This window comes from Lissotriton helveticus, chromosome 3_1 (assembly GCF_964261635.1).
Source record: "Lissotriton helveticus chromosome 3_1, aLisHel1.1, whole genome shotgun sequence".
Classification (NCBI taxonomy): domain Eukaryota; kingdom Metazoa; phylum Chordata; class Amphibia; order Caudata; family Salamandridae; genus Lissotriton; species Lissotriton helveticus.
This window is the reverse complement of record NC_136061.1, coordinates 1,677,681,725-1,677,697,699: the sequence shown is the minus strand read 5'-3', so window position 1 is coordinate 1,677,697,699 and position 15,975 is coordinate 1,677,681,725. Positions and strand designations below refer to the sequence as shown.

Sequence of the window (15,975 nt, the reverse complement as noted above, 5' to 3'; positions counted from 1 at the left end):
TTATAGCAGCCGATTTAGGAACTAGATGCTTACACTGCTCCAGTAAACAAAAATGTCCCTTACATACCACCACAAAACCGCAAGATGGGATTATTTTCTAGCAAATGTTAGATCTCTCCCCAAATATGCTATTAACATTTGGGACATGCTCTCCTCTTCTCTTCCCCCTATTGGGTTCTTGATGGAAACTTGGATCAAACCATCTTCCAATCCAGTCATTGCACTAGCGCTACCTTGTGGGTATCACATCGAACAAGCATTGGAAATGCAATAGGTCTCGCATTAGGAAAGTTTGAGCTATTGGTATTGTAAATGACACTTTTTTTATTTATGTGTTGGTTTTGAAAGTAGCAAAATTAATAGCTTTGTCAGTTAAAATGTCAATAGTTTTAACTTTTGCAAATGTGACACCTATAGCATTTGTAATGCAATGTGTGTTGTATTTACGTGACTTAGATGTATTGATATTACAAATATCAATGGCTTTTAATTTTGTAAATAATTAATACTTAAATAAAAGTTATTGTAATTTATAATGGCAATAGCTTAAACGTTTGTAAATAACTTTTCTGAAGATTATGTTCAGTGTATTTTATTGTGACGAAAATCCAAGAACATTGCATTTGCACCTACACACACACAGAGCCACACACATATAGATGTGGTGGTGGTGGATCTGGGGGGTATGGTGGTGGATGTGGTGGTGATGGTGGATGTGGTGGTGATGGTGGATGTGGTGGTGATGGTGGTGGATGTGGGGGTGGATGTGGTGGAGGTGGTGGATGTGGTGGTGATGTGGTGGATGTGGTGGTGGTGGATGTGGTGAAAGTGGTGGTGGATGGGGTGGTGGATGTGGTGGTGGATGTGGTGGGTGTGGTGGATGTGGTGGTGGTGGATGCGGTGGTGGATGTGGTGGTGGTGGATGCGGTGGTGGTGGTCGATGTGGTGGTGGTGGTGGATGTGGTGGTGGTGGTGGATGTGGTGGTGGTGGTGTATGCTGTGGATGTGGCGGTGGTGGATGCGGTGGTGGTGGATGTGGTGGTGGTGGATGTGGCGGTGGTGGATGTGGCGGTGGTGGTGGTGGATGTGGTGGTGGTGGATGTGGTGGTGGTGGATGTGGTGGTGGATGTGGTGGATGTCATGGTGGATGTGGAGGTGATGGTGGATGTGGTGGTGGATGCGGTGGTGGTGGATGTGGTGGTGGATGTGATGGTGGATGTGATGGTGGATGTGGTGGTGATGGTAGATGTGGTGGTGATGGTGGATGTGGTGGTGATGGTGGATGTGGTGGTGGTGGATGCGGTGGATGAGGTGGATGCGGTGGTGGTGGTGGATGCGGTGGTGGTGGATGCGGTGGTGGTGGTAGTGGTGGATGGGGTGGGGGTTGTAGTGGATGTGGTGGTGGATGTAGTGGTGGTGGATGTGGTGGTGGTGGGTGTGGTGGTGGTGGTGGTGGTAGATGCGGTGGTGGTGGATGCGGTGGTGGTGGATGTGGTGGATGTGGTGGTGGTGGATGTGGTAGATGTGGTGGTGGATGTGGCGGTGGATGTCATGGTGGATGTGGAGGTGAAGGTGGATGTGATGGTGGATGTGGTGGTGATGGTGGATGTGGTGGTGGATGCGGTGGTGGTGGATACGGTGGATGTGGTGATGGTGGATGCGGTGGTGGTGGTGGATGCGGTAGTGGGGGTGGTGGATGTGGTGGTGGTGGATGCGGTGGTGGTGGTGGATGTGGTGGTGGTGGATGCGGTGGTGGATGCGGTGGATGTGGTGATGGTGGATGCGGTGGTGGTGGTGGATGCGGTAGTGGGGGTGGTGGATGTGGTGGTGGTGGATGTGGTGGTGGTGGATGTGGTGGTGGTGGATGCGGTGGTGGATGTGGTGGTGGTGGATGCGGTGGTGGTGGTGGATGTGGTGGTGGTGGTGGATGTGGTTGTGGTGGTGGTGGTGGATGCTGTGGATGTGGTGGTGGAGGTGGATGCGGTGGTGGTGGATGTGGTGGTGGTGGATGTGGTGGTGGATGTGGTGGATGTCATGGCATGTACTTTGTTTGCAAAGTGAGACAGAAAAGCTTTAAAATTACACTGCCGTGGGTCAGCCCTTCAGGATATTATTGTTCTGATTAAGCACTTCCTGTTCTGAGCAGCGCGCAAGCTGAGAGTGGCAGGCCTTAGGGCCTCCAGTACGTGGGCCTTTTTGTCAAAAGTATAGTTTACTGAAGCTGCAAGCTGTCCCCGACCCTTTCAACATAAGTTGGCAGACAAGCTTCCATCGAGGCGGGATGTTCCACTTTAACGCAGCAGGAGAGGAGCCTCAGCTACTTGATAGGCGTGTGCTAAATTGCAAAGTTTAATACAATTAGCATATTGGCTCTTTCTCAATCCCGTACCTAAATGTACCGTTATCAGAAAGCAGTATTTCATGTACTCATTATTCAACTTTGTTAATTTAGTTAAGCAAATGTTGCTTTTCTCATTAGAATATGATTTTATGTTTCGTGCTGTTATTACTTACATATATACCTTGCCTCTACATTTTATCTTCTGGTGTTTTCATTCATAATAGCTTGCGCCATTGTAAATTTCATGCATAACTTGCTTTAGTTAGTGAATTATTTTGTGAAGAAAGTTTATTATAACTTCAAAATGAGGTGCAAACTTCTGTAACTTTTGTCTAACCTTCGCAAAGTTTGGCTGGAAAAATGTGCCACTTACGAAGTCTTTCAACCCGTCAATCAACCAGGGGGCTTTTAAAGCGCGCTATGCACCCGCTCGGGAGGGAGGGGGAGAGAGAGGAAGGGGGCGCAGCAGCTCCAGTTAGCCGAAAAGCCAGGTTGGGGTATTAATGGTGTTTTCTTGTACCGTACTATTGTGTATATAAAAACTTAGCAATGGATAAACATGAAGTAAAAACAAGTCCTAACAAGGAAGCAAAGCAAACAGCCGGAGAAGAGAGAAAACGGCAGGAATCGAAGTAAAGAGGAGGATGCAAGGAGAGGTACAGAGGGAGTTAGCATAAAAGGAGACACGGCCGGCGGCCGTGAAACTGAAAGTACGGCCGGCCGGCCTTGAATAATTAGGGGATGAGCGCACGCTGAGAAGCTGCCTTTGATGTGGTAATGCGAGGCAGGCAGGCAGGCGGCTGGTTGCATTGTGCACGCGCTTTTTAGGGCTTGCGCTTGCGCAATGACCTAAAAAGCACATGCACTTCAAGAAATCGCCAGTGGAATCGTGCTTGGGTAAACGCTGTTTAAGCCCCTATAGAGCTTCGCCAGCTATGCTCATGCGCACAGCAGGCGAGCCCTAAAAACTGGATAGACCATGCAGGGTGGGGGAGGGCTAGCTATTATTTATAAGGACCCTATTAAAGTCTCCATCTTAGATCAAATAAGCAATGACATGATCTACATGCACAATTTAGCTGGTATGGAGCCCTAGTATGCTGACCGCCGGGACCACTCCTCAATTCCGTTACCCAACTCATAGACTTTACCTCTCTTTATGTCATTTCAACTAAAAATGTCTTGCTTCTCGGAGATTTGAATGTGCACAGTGAAAATCCCAACAAACCTTGAGGCCTCCTCACTTTTGATGGAACTTTCCACACTTGAGTTAACAAAAATCAACAATGAACCTTCTCATGTGGCAGGGCACTTGCTAGATCTAATCCTCGCAAACTCGCACAACATTGTTTGTTGAACAACTTGCCCTCTCACATGGTCAGACCTTGAGATGCTGAGTTTGTGTATGAGTCAGCACAATCTCAACTTAAGTTTACTAATTTTAGGTATTCACAAACAACGTGCCAGGTTTTATGACTCTGAACTCCCAGTACTTATGTGTGTGGAGTTCTCCACCGAGAACTCTGCACACATAAGTAATAGGGAGTACGGAGTCGTATAACTCTGCACGTATTTAATGACTACCTAAAAGTAGAAGTAGTAAACTTACACAAAAGTGTAAGCTTACATTTGTGCATCAGGCTACCTAGGTGTAAACCTTCAAAATCCCTTCACTGTGCTGAACAGCAAGACAAACTGCTACAACCGACTTCAAACTTCCAAAACGTGCAGCAGCATGGCAGAAAAAAGCCATGGTTCTACTGATTTTAGCATGTTCTTGAACGAGTACAGAGAATGTCCATCTCTCATGGCAGAATAGGCAGAAATCTTTTTGAAAATGTTGCATTCTTAGAGCAGGTGCACTACAGAGTTTTTCTCTGAGCACTAGGAAGGCACTCATGCATTCGTCTTCAAACTGCACAGGATTAGAAAGATCACTATGAGAAAGCCTCAATAAAGGCTTTGCAAAGAAGGAAACGTGTTGAATCCACTGTCTACTATTCCCAGGGGCCAGGACCATTCTTACTTCTCTTCGTGTGTTTGGACGATTATGTCTCAGGATTACAGGAAAATATTCTTTCTTGCCCTTTTTTGAAAATGGTGACCTGCATAGATTACTTCTTCTATACAATAATGCATTTTTGTTGGAAAAACTTTTCGACCATTATCAGCAAAATGGTTCAAGAGCACAATTGCGTCCAACTTGCAATCTCCTTTTGTTTTTGCTGCAACCATCTAATAGTCAATATATTTCACTAGCACAGAATTAAAGGTTGCAGATTTTCAAAATCTTCTTTAGAATGTAATTAAAGATTGATGGCTTTCTGCATACCTTTGTAGGATACAGAACCAAAACGAACTGTATTGAAGATCTGAATTTGAAAATATATTGGCTATCTTCAGGAAGAGGTATGGAGAAGACAGCTTGGCATAAGTCGACAACAGTGTACAATTCTGCATCTGCAGCAACCTGAACTATAATCACAGCAGGATTTGGTACCACAGGACAACATGGAACAGCAATTTTGTTGATATTTTGAAGATCTGGGACTCCCCTGTATGTTCCGCGTGTTGTTTTAAATTCCCATTACAGCGAAAATATGAGAACTACCTAGCACTTTCTTTCAAATGTAATGTTCCATAGTCTTTTCAGTTACAGGCTTAATTCCCGCCTCTGCTTCTCATGTAAGATTGCATTGAGGAGTTTGAGGAAAGGCTGCATTAATTTTCACAGAAAGTTTTTTACTGACTGCACTTTTAATTAGTCCTATCTTTTTACATGTAAAATTCACTCTGTGTCTCAAATCAAGAGGCAAATCATCTTTTAAGAGATAGATACAAGTGGGCCTAATTTAGATGGGTCCTGCTGTCACTTTTTCGATGGTTTCGCCGCCCGCCTACTTGGCGGTCCGACTGCTCGAGTTAGATGTTGGTGGGTCCATGGGCGAAAGACGGTCAGAGTCCTGCTGCCTCCACTGGGAATCGTCACTTACGTCGACAGCAACCTAGGCAGAAGTGGCTGGGAGCGGGAATACAGCCAAGGATTCTGCTAAGCTGAATGCTATGTGCCTTTCTGTTGTAGCAACTGTGGCGGGAATACCTTCTGCTTTGAGTTCGCGGAATTGAAGGAAATGAGGCAAAACCTTACATTTTTTCTGTTTTCTTCTTCCGTTTCCATCTTGTACCCGTTAGCTCAGGGCCCTCTTTTACTCCTCTGACTCCACCATGGTGCCAAACAACTCCATTGTGCTGGGATCTACACTAATTGTACATTTCTTTTACTATAATTTGTGTGCTGACAATTGCTGTAGTCTCGTGTTTTTTTTTTGCATTGCTCTTACATGCAACATTTTTCTTAGGTGTAATGCAGAAGAGTTCATTTTCCTGCTTATTGAGGTAAATTGAACACACCTGTATTGGCACTTAAAAAAAAAGTTATGTTGCGGTTGTGAGTGTTGTGCCTGTGGTGTCTGTGCCTTTATTATTGTGTGTATGTTGTGTGCGTGGCATGCAATATGTAACACAAAGGGACATAACACATTGCTTACATATGTTTTTGATACAAATGTGACATATATGTGTATTGGCACATCAAAAAGTAGTACCTGCCTGTCTCTACTCCACCAGGGACTCACTCAGCAAACCGCAGCAAGGACACTGCCAGCACAACAGGAACATCTAAATAGGCTTGGCACAATACCGCCAGACTGACAGTGACTGAGTCTGTTAGCCAGCAGAGAAGACTGCAGCAGTGGCAATTACACCAGCACACATCTAAATGAGGCTGGCGGAATACCATCAAATCAATGAAGTACTTGGAACCGCCGCCACAGAGGGATTGCGCTAATCCCGGCAAGATATAAATCACACCCTTAATTTTGAAGGGTAAGTCTTTATCTTGAGTTTGAGTTTGAGTTGCAACACCATCTAGTACACAATAGATCATGCAATTCAAATTCGCAGAGAAGGTCCGTACCAATTAGGGTTACAGTACTTGTTTCACATATTATGAACTTATGATCACTCTCAAGTTGGACAAGTTTTACTGTAACATTTGCATAGAATTGCTGAGACCTGGCTAGTTATCTGTCAGTTACTAACAACTTTGATTTCTTTTCCCGACAGGGGTTGGTTTGCAGTCACCATGGGATGAACAGTGGGGTGGGTAGTAACTGTATCAATCAGAAATGATACTGGGTGGCCATTAACATCATCATCTACATAGAGTAAACTCTATTCTACATCTGGGACTGCACCAATCATGCAATGCTCCCCTTCCCTCAGGCACCGTCATAGTAAGTCACACACATTTGCTGTTAATTGGGAAAAATCTTTATAGAACTTTGCTATTTTGCACATTCATCTACATCACTGGGGCTACAGGTACATTCATATCATATTGTCTTTGATTATGTACATTTTGCACAGGAGACAGTTTAGCTGGGACCATTGACTGAGATGTCAGGGCTCAACTTGTGCTCACCTATTTGGATTCTGCTGCATTTGGGGATTAATATCATTCTGAATTGGATCTGGATTTTGTCTGCATTCTTGCTTCCAATGTCCAGGATGCCGGAGTTATGCAGAAAGTGTTCTTCTTCACTATATTAAAGTTCGCATTTCCATGCTAACTGTTCACAAAGCCCCTACCTCTACTCTGAGAAATAACTTTTGCATTCTGAATATTGCTTTCCATCACACTTCCACCTTGGAATCGCAAAGGTCAAATCTTCTCACACTGGAATCTCAGTCTCAACCATTACTTTTTCAGACTCATTTCCATGTATTTTTCTTCTGTGTTTTGCCACCCCCTTTAGGTTTTGGTCCTCATTTATCTCTATATTTATTAGATCCATCCATTCCTTAGTACAGCTTGGTAACTCTATAATGTGTGACTGTAGGCAGAGTAAACACATTTCCTTTATCTCATCTTCAGTCACATAAATTATATACATTTTGCATAAACCTTTCTTTTTCGTAGGGGTGAATAGAGATTCCACAGAGTTCCGCAAGCGGGCGTATGGGGCATGTTGCGCAGATTTTTTTGCGCCAGAAGCATGTTGCATGCTCAAAACTAAGTACAAACAGCACCAGGCAGTGCAAAATGGTAAGATATCACTCAAGTGGATCTTCATAATACTAGGCTGTGTCCCCTCAGAAGGTGTTTATGACTCTTTATAGTGGGGTCAAGAATGGTTTGCATAGGGATGGCCCTGTCTGCAGAGGGTGCTGCTTCTTTGCTGCTGCTGCTTAAGAAGGTTTTCTACTTGAGTGGCAGCATTCTCACAGCCAACGGTCGTGACAGTCTGCAACTCCCCTGGTTGAGAAAATCTCATTGGGTGCCGTCCTAGCACCAGAATATCATGCTAGGGGAAGGCATATCTTGCTTGCCAAATTAATGTTGGTGAGTCACACATGGTGGTTGGTGGAGTTTCATTGGAACTCAGCATTACAAGCAAGTGGGCACTCCAGTGCCAGCTCCTCGTCTCCAAACTTCTCATATGCATCACATCCACGATTAGCGGTTTCTTTACTCACGTATTTCAAAACATCCACATTATAGAGAATGTATCTCTCTATTGTAACAGATTTTTGCTTGTCAATATTAATCACTTTTCTTGCTGATTCTTCTAGGTGCTCTGCAGTAGCCGCAGCAATAGGAAATGACGTGTCAACAGTTGGCACATTAGCTAAAACAGGTATGATAGACACAATGATAGCACTAGTAACTCCACTTGGCCTTCCTACTTCATTCCCAGGTGCTGTTGGAACTTCTGGCTCTGTATGTATAATAGTGGCAGCTTCACAAAGGATCTCCTGCTCCATGATTCTTGATCCCTGATCAATATCATTGTATGGAGAAGGTCTTATATCACATGTCATCCAAAATGTGTCCTTTTCAATATTTTGCTTTTCTACTTTAATTTTGACAGACCCATTATCTTTTTACATTTGATCATCAGTTTCACTCACTATTGCGGTAAACACCTTCCACATAACTCTTTTCTGCTTGCTCCATCTCAATTCTAAACAATGGCTCAAAGCAGTTTTAACTTGGTTTTTAATTTATTTCGGTCCCTTTGAATTATTACACGATCCAATTCATTCAGTCCTTCAACTGTAACGGCTGTGGTTTTCTCTCGAGCATCTTCCATCTCCGATAGTCAAGCTTTCTTACACTGAAGGCACCATCTAAAGTAAAGCACATGTTTTTGGCTCATTCTATTCTCTTAACCACATACACATATAGGGGCCAAACTTCAAAATCGATTCATAGTCAGGAGAATCTTCTGAAGGAATTTCCTCTCCATCCATTAAAAGAGCGGAACAATTTTTCAATGTAATACGCATTTTACTTAACCAAATTCCAAACAAACCACAGACAAATACACAATTACACTAAACCAGTAACAGCACAGCTAGGGTAAAGGTCAACCATTCACAATGCACCACTCCTATGCAGCACCAATGTTAGACCTCACAGCCTTTGGTGTGGTCTTCTCCCAAACTGTTTGCCTTCTTCCCTATTGTTGGCTTTATAACTATCTGCTAACCAGTGCTAACATGATTTTGGTAACTCATTTAAACATGGCTAAAATTGAATTACACCCATTTGACACATTTCATTTCCTTACAACTCCCTGGTAAAGTGGTACTACAAATACCCTGGATCTATAAATTAAAATGCTACTGTTGCTCTGGCACCACTTATTGTGCCGCCCACTTAAATAGCCCTTTAAAACATTTTGGAGGCCTGCCATTCTAGGCTGTGTGCAGTTTAAGAAAGTAAACCTTTTGCCAAGAATGAACATTCATTTTTAATACATATAAGTCACGCTTAATGTAGACCCTAATCAGCTCATAGGTCAGGGTGCAGTGTATTAAAAAGACTGGGAATGTACTTGTGAAATTTACATGTCCTGGTATTGAAAAATGCCTAAAATAGTTTTCTACTTTTGGAAGAGCTATCTCTGCCATAGGATAACATTGATTTATATTATTACATTTGATAAGTGATAACTATTGTTGTTGAGTAAGTAGGAATGTCAGGTTTGATGTCTGAGGAGTTGTAACTTGAAAAGCCACTTTTAGTAAGTTGACATTTTCTTCTCCTACCTATTTGGTGCCTACAGCCTGTTTCCTGGGTCACATAGTTGGCTTTTGTGTTTTCCTCCCAGACAGAGAGACAAAGGGGGACTAGATGTTGTCAGGATGGGAAGATGTTCCCTGACTACTTACGTTTCGAATGTGCTGCATCCAGAACTTGAAACCAGACTTTTTTCACCCTAGAAACCTTGGAGCTTGTAGCCTTTCCAGAACCATATGTAGAAAGTCCTAGACATTTCCCACACTTCAAAGACTGGCACCAGATATAACTATTGGCCCTTCAGGTCCATTCTTTGGTACACTCTTGGATCAGTGGAAGACTTCAGAAGGACTGTGTTTTTTCTAGTTGGACTACATTGCTGCTTGAAGCCTTACCTGTGCCTCGGAGGACTGTCTGCTGCTTGAGGTCTACCTTGCTACTTGAAGGAGAGAGGACCATCTTCATGAGCCTAGTACTATGAGAGTGACCTCCTACTATGAGCTACAGGGACATTACAAGCTCTGGAGGCCTCACTGCAACTGCCCCATGGACCTGCTGTAAGTGGACCTGCCTGAGCCCTGCCAGCCTCTATCAGAGTGAGTTCTTGATTCCCAAGAGGTGCTTCCCCAGGCCCTGGACCATTGGCTGCCATCAGTGTGCATTCCTCTGTGAGGAAAGGAGAAGTCTCAACGTTTGAGCTCATTGTGACTGTGAATAAGCCAATTAATGCAGAAACTGTGCTGATAAGGACTACTGCCAACTCAAAGATCCATTGAATCCCACTCTTCTCAGTACAGAGACCGCCAGATATTCAAAATCTGCACTTTGCATAACTGCAGCAACAGCCCCCAGTAATCACCAATGGGAAGTTCCGGCAATGACGATTAATGAAGATCGACAGGGAACTCACACTACAACAATGGCCATCTGTAATGCTCATCGCTCTCCTCCAGGCCGCCTCCACCATGAACTGGACTCTTCGTGCCAAACTTTGAGAAGGTAACTTTTCAGTGGATCTAACCTGATTCCTGTATTCTGCACACGCTCCATCAAGGTTGGCCTGAATTAGTGACTTCCCCTCACTCTAGCAGAACCAGATGACTGTGAGTGGCACCTTGTTGAATTTTTCTTGTGTTTCATTCTCACTTTGTTATTTTTGTATGCTGTTAAAAGCTTAACACAGTCTAAGTTAAGCCTGATTGTTTTTGTACCAAGCTATCATATGGTTAAGCCCATGTAAATGTAAGAACTTGTGCAGCTCACCCTAACAAGCATTGTGGTTGCTGCTTGAGAAGTTTTAACACATAATTTCTTATGACCAACCTATCACAGTTGGACTGCCTGTAACAATCTTCCAATGGCTGCCCCATTTGTGTGAAGCAATGCTCTCCTCTTGCGAAAAAGACAAAAAGGAAGGGTACATTAATTTCACTCACGAGAGGGAATATACCTTTTGACACTATCACTCACACATAGGCAAGTTTCCCACCAGTGTCTAGTTCCATACACAAAACAGTAAACAATCACCAATCTAATTTAGAATGCCTTCACAACTAGTTATTTAGTAACAACACAGAGAAATTTCCTACAACAGTGTGAATTTGAAACCTTATAAGTAGACATCTCCACTTTGCAGACCCGTTCAACAAACATGAATATCGTGAGATCTTGGATTTTGATGAAAAACTTTATCAATTACCTCAAAAATTCAGTAATAACTCGGAATTCAGTACAACTATATTCAGGTGCCAAAGCAGCCATGAAAATTCACAAAACAACAATAAAGACTGCAATGCTTACAAGATAATTTCAGTGTGATTTCAGTTGACAGGTCACAAATCTTATATGAAAATACAGTGCAGTGATAAAAACTCATGCATATACACATAATTCAGAAGAAAGAGATGGGGCATTATTCAAAATGCATACTACTACGTGACCGCACAGTGGCTTGCAAGAACTAATATAAAAGCAGGACTCATGATCAGATATGTTGCAAGAAATAAAAAGCTTGGGCTCACTGTCAAAAATGACATTACAACGCATACATTCACAACGCATACCATCACAACACAACTTTTACAATGCAAAGTCCATAACAACGCATGCCATTACAACGCATGCCAATACAACGCAGATGCTATTACAACGCATGCCATTACAACGTAAGTATAGGTAAGTATATCATTTTATTAATATAAATTTTTAAATTATAAAAAAATAAAATAAAAAATAATTATGTTTAATTTAATTAATATATTTTAATTTACTATTCTAACTCCAGGGGGTGTAATAGTAGTGTATGGGGTTAAAATTACTATTCTAACTCCAGGGGGTGTAATAGTAGGGTAAGTGTAAATACATTAAATAGATTAAATAAATTCAATTATGAAAAATATTTTCAAAGTAAATTAATATTAATAACATTATATACTTACCTATACTTACGTTTTAATGGCATGCATTGTTCACTCCACACGTGTGTATTCATTGCACTTTGTCATGCACTAGCCATAGTCACTTCCATGGACTATAGATACTCGGCGCCACCAGTCTTGCTCCTCTTGTTGTTTTCCACTGCCTGCACTTTGCATGGACTACACCCCGTTGCCGGCTGCACCTTGGCATGGTATGAGTCATGCAATTTATGCACGCAGTCTTGGCAATGTTCTAATGACATGTCTTTATCTTTTTATGTCTCCCTTCTTTTTTCATGGTATGGCAAATGTATATTCCTACTAGTGATATATTTGCAAATGTGTAATTTCAAGGCAATTACCCTCTGTCCTGAGGATGAACCTTTATTAAGTATGGTTCGAAACGTCGTCGACACGTTACACTAAATGCATAAATTGTTTTATACCTTTTTCTTGCATATGTGTATACTCTAGATTGTCTGGTTTATGTTTTATTCTAATCAGATGTCCTGTTATTGCCTGCTATTTTGTATGTTGTATGTCTTCTTAGTGTGTTAGCCGGACACCGGCCGGTGTCCCGCTTCTATCACACTCAGTGTTCTATTGGTTTTATAATTACCTTTGTATCAGGGAAATAAAATTGTCCGGCTGGACATTTCCCCTAACAATATATTTCCATTTGGTCTATATTTATTTCTTCTCTTCATTTGTTTTTTGCTCTAAGGACCCTTGTTCTTTATAATACAGTACCTACCCATGGTCCTTAGCTTATTGCGCCTTGGGTGCCCTTGTCCCTTCTAAATAGTACGTAGCGCAACCACTTGGTTGCAAGGGCTCGCTCCCCTACCCCTTCCTTGAAGCGGGTCACTGTCCCCTGTCAGTCTCTCCACTCCTATTCCCTTTTATATCTTCCTTTTAACTCTATAGGGCATGTCAGACCACACGCCCTTATACAACGAGGAGTATTTCAAAAAACTTCTAGACAGCCCGTCTCTACTTACAGATAACCCTGAAAGTCCCAGCACACTCAATGTTCCATTAGGCGACCAACTCGAAAAAATTAAAAAGAAGGTAGTAAGGTTAGAATTGATGATACTTCTTCTGGCTCAATACCTTAAGGCCAATATTATTCCGCTTGGGTTGCAAGTTCGCAACATACCTGGCGTGTTTACCGATAACCCCAAGTATACTACAGGGTTCAGCTATATTAGCACCGGTTGCTCTAGACAGTGGATGGCATTAGGCATCGATATTGCTTCAGAGGAGCTGAAAAAATTAGGATTGGAAATAATAGATCTGGAAACACAAATAAAAGACAAATGCCCTGTACCTGATTGCACTAAATTATTAGAGGATATAGCTAAAACTGTAAGCGACTTTCATAGAATTGAGTTAAACAAAAAAACAACCAAAGTTAGAAAAGATATCAAAAACTTCTCGCAGGAAAGAGCTTACCCATACTTAGCCAAAGATTTTTACACCAATCGTACCTATAGTGGCCCACAGAATCAGAACCAAAGACCGTGGGGTCGCTATAATAGACGACAGACTCTAGTAGGCTTTTCGGACTCCTCGGCAGAGTCTTCTGATAGCTCTGACCAAAGTGGAGCACCTGGTCCTTCCAATAGAGCTCCTTTTTTATCCAGAGGCCAATCCGATCCCCCCAAGAGGGGGAAACCCAAACCAGCCCCACGAGGCCCCTATCCGTCTGGCGAAAGGAATACCAGATGCCAACACTACCAATGGTAGATCAGCATTTTACCACTTGTACTAACACAATGCCTATTTCAGTAGATTCAGCTAACCCGATGCCATTACCCATTTTTAACCTCACACCTCAACCCCTTTCTAATACTGAATTGTCATTACTAACCAAGGGCCTCTCATTTGTCCCGACGGTACGTCCTAACTATCTGGATGTCCAGACAGAGTTACTAAGATTTTTTAGGAAATTGAGATTACATGCTTTCTTCCTACTCCATCCTAAACCAGTACTCATGCCCAATACTCCATTTCGTCCTCCTTCAACTTTCTCACCAGTAGGCAGCATTGTGCCTCCTGAGATATTGACCTTTGAGAAATTGGTCCTACAGGATCTCTCCATTTTAGAGAAGCAGCATACCTTCATTCCTTATAACATAACCTTGGAAGAGAAACAAGCACTTCTTAGCCTCAAGTCAAATCCTGACTTAATTATTAAGTCTGCGGATAAAGGCGGTGGAATTGTATTACAAAACCTTGACACATACAAAGCGGAAGTTCTTCGACAATTGAGCAATCCCTCACATTATGTTAAACTCCAGAGGAACCCAATAGTTGAGATTCAAAATCTAATACGGTTGGTCACTAAAGAAGGCCTAGAGTTAGGCTTCTTGAGCAAAAAGGAATATCTTTTCCTCAATGCCAGATCCCCTCGCACTCCGGTTATTTACACGCTACCGAAGGTGCACAAGAATGCAGAACATCCTCCCGGCAGACCTATTGTCTCTGGTTGTGGGTCAGTCCTAGAGCCTTTGGGACTTTTTGTGGACTATTTTTATTAAGGATTTCGTGCCAGCTACCCAATGTTACATACGTGACAGCACCCATATGATCAATATGATAGAGGAACATCCATTTGACCCCACGTCCAGTGTGCTTTGCACTCTGGACGTTGAGTCATTATATACAAATATTCCCCAAAATGACTCAATGTTAGTCATTGAAAAAGTTCTCAACAACCGTCCGAGACCGCATTTCATACCTACACTCTTCATTCTTCAGCTTTTGGAAATCTGCCTTTCAAAGAATTATTTTTTGTTTGATGGCCAGTACTATGGCCAGATCAAAGGTACATCCATGGGGGCTGTCTTTGCACCGAACCTGGCAGTGCTTTACATGGATAACCTTGAATGCGGGCGTATATTGATCCCGTCTAACCCTTTCCATAGTGGCATCGCCCTATGGAAAAGGTATATTGATGATATCTTCCTGATTTGGAATGACAGTGAGGATCTACTTCCCCCCTTTCTACACTGGCTTAATTCTAATTGCAGCGGCCTTACCTTCACCCTTACTAATAGCCGTACCAACATTCCCTTCTTAGATCTAAACATACAGGAGAAAGAAGGTGTCCTCATCACTAGCCTCTATAGGAAACCTACTGAGCGCAATACCTTACTGAGCTACAAGAGTAATCATCCTAGAGCGCTCCGTGACTCTTTACCCTTCTCACAATTTCTAAGGCTCAGAAGAAATTGTTATTTAAAAGAAGATTACTTCAGAGAGGCCCACCTACTCAGTGCTAAACTTAGCGCCCGCGGCTACCCCCGCAGATTGATCAAAACCTCGTCAAAAAGAGCATGGTTTTGTCCGAGGGAAGTTCTGTTGGAATCTAAACCGAAAAAACCACAGAACCGGTTGGTGTGTGTTACAACCTTCTCTCCGATATCTAATTCACTAACTAAGAGCATTAAAAAACACTGGCCTGTGCTGAATGCTGACCAATTGCAACTAGAAAAACCCATGTTTGCCTTTAAGAAGGCCAAGAACTTAAAAGACCATTTGGTGCGGGCAGCACTACCCGCCCCTGCAGAAATGACCACAATTGATACACTATGGGGTTTGCCAAAACTCACTGGACATGTCAGATGTGGTAACTGTTCAATGTGTGAGAGCACTATAGAAGGCAAAGATTTTATTTACAGAGATATGAAATACGAGCGTAGAGAATTCTCAAACTGTAACAGCTCAAATGCGATCTATGCTATTTTTTGTCCTTGCTCTATGATCTATATTGGACAAACTACACAAAAGGCACGAACAAGGATGTGCCAACATCGTAGCAGGATACGCTGTAGAACTGCGAATGCTCCCCTCGTACAGCACTTCACTGAACAGGCCCACACAGAAATGGACTTCAAATGGACCATCATTTGCTTGGTAAAACCCCCCAGCCGCGGTGGCAACCTGCAACAACTTCTGAACAAAGAGGAACTGCGATGGATTCTGAAGACTAAAAGTCTTCACACTGGGCTCAATCGGACTGAGGACTGGACCTCTCTGATTTAAGAATTTGACTTTACAATTACAAACTGTTTCCATTTTTCTACTATTTTTAACTGAAGCCTGGAAATACAAATGGATTTTTT

General features: G+C 42.7%; 1 protein-coding gene across 6 annotated transcripts in view; it reads right to left on the bottom strand.

Moving 5' to 3' along the window:
* LOC144823717 (histamine N-methyltransferase A-like) overlaps positions 1-15,975 on the bottom strand; it is a 181,450-nt gene that overhangs the window by 22,681 nt on the left and 142,794 nt on the right. The window lies entirely within an intron of this gene.